General features: G+C 32.5%; 1 non-coding gene across 1 annotated transcript; it reads right to left on the reverse strand.

The window, feature by feature from the left end:
* Nucleotides 1-695: 695 nt before the first annotated feature.
* On the reverse strand, nucleotides 696-800 carry LOC130466659 (small nucleolar RNA Z279/snoR105/snoR108). The gene has a single exon (XR_008926830.1). It is a non-coding gene; the product is annotated as a small nucleolar RNA Z279/snoR105/snoR108 (small nucleolar RNA).
* Between the last annotated feature and the right edge of the window lie 734 nt (nucleotides 801-1,534).

Below are 1,534 nucleotides of genomic sequence, written 5' to 3' on the forward strand. Positions count from 1 at the left end.
GTGAAGACAATCTCATATAATCTTAGGCTTCGTTCTGTTAGACTTATTTTGTCTTAACTTATCATAAAATTGATTCATAAAATTCTTAAAAGTATTGTTTTATAAAATTTTAGGTGGTCTTCAAGAATCAGATGGCATAACTCATTTTGAGGTGAAAAATGGGTTGTTTGGACCGAGTTCACGTTAGTTTGGTTTCGGGTCATATTCGAGTGAAGAAAAAACCAGGTTTAATTTCGGGCATTGATCGATTCGGTTTAGGTCGAGCCAATATTCAGTTTATTGTCCGTAGATTTATTACGATGAAATAATTATTATTAGACATATAATCATTATTAGACACATTTTGTCGGGTTAAGTTCTGACTGTGGTCAAAATCAGCCGGGTACAATTCAATCAAGTGATTTCAGTAAAGTTTGTATCTCAGGTCGAGTGATTCGATCGGTCAGATAATCGAATACGGATGAGTTACGCAATAATTTTTACTTACTGCCTAAACTCAAAAACAAAAAAAATTTAAAAAATTGATTAAGTTAATTTTGGACTTCTATTTTCTTTTTAGAAAAAAATCAACCCTCTTATAATAATAATAATAATAATAATAATAAAAAAGCTCATTTTCGAAAACCAGTTTCTCCTTAATTAATTCTGATTTGAAAACCAATTTCTTGAATAACTTTGGTTGATCTTCAAGAACAGGGATCAGATGGTATAAACGGGGATGCCCAAATTGTCGTAACAGGCTTAGGCTGGACACCCATTTCGCATATTAATTTGCGAAAAATGACCACTCATCATATCCCATTGTCTGCCTGAAGGATCATATTTTAATCATTAACTAAGCTTTTGGTTATAAAGCACCTCAGCAAATGATACCATCTATTATACCCGATGTGGGACGCATAATTTTTCTTAGTCTTCGTTTACTTGTGTTTTCTTTATCTCTTACCTTCTACGGAGTACTTTGTATCTTGTATCATACTATCATATTCTTGTTCTTCTTCTACACTTCAAATCATCCGAAATATGAGACTCCAACCGTAGCTTGTAATCTTGTACGGAGTATGAATTAAGAAATTCCAGAACCCAACAATACCTTTCATCTTCAATGAAGTGGAAGTTGAATTAATAGGACCTGTATAGTTCAAATGGGAGTGAACTGTAGTGACGGGGAAAGACATTGTAATGAAAAGTGTTCCGTTATTGGAATATTGTGATGTGGTCAAGTCTTTGGATTTTGAGCCGGCATCTAAATTAGTGGCAAATACTCCATGGCGCTGTTTAGTTAGGAGTTGTTAACTGTTATCTGATAGCTGGTTTGACTAATTGTTAGCTGTTTGTATTAGTTGCTTTGATTAGCTGGTTGCATTAGTTGTTTGTGTAAAAGTGTTTGGTAAATTAGCTGATAGCTGTTAGCTGTTTAATATGTAAAATGACCATTAATGACATTGACATACTTTGTTTCTTATTAATATTAGACAAATATTTTTATTGTGTTAATTTTTTCTCTCTATATTTTTCTAATAAACATTGACTA

This window comes from Spinacia oleracea, chromosome 1 (genome assembly GCF_020520425.1).
Source record: "Spinacia oleracea cultivar Varoflay chromosome 1, BTI_SOV_V1, whole genome shotgun sequence".
NCBI lineage: Eukaryota > Viridiplantae > Streptophyta > Magnoliopsida > Caryophyllales > Amaranthaceae > Spinacia > Spinacia oleracea.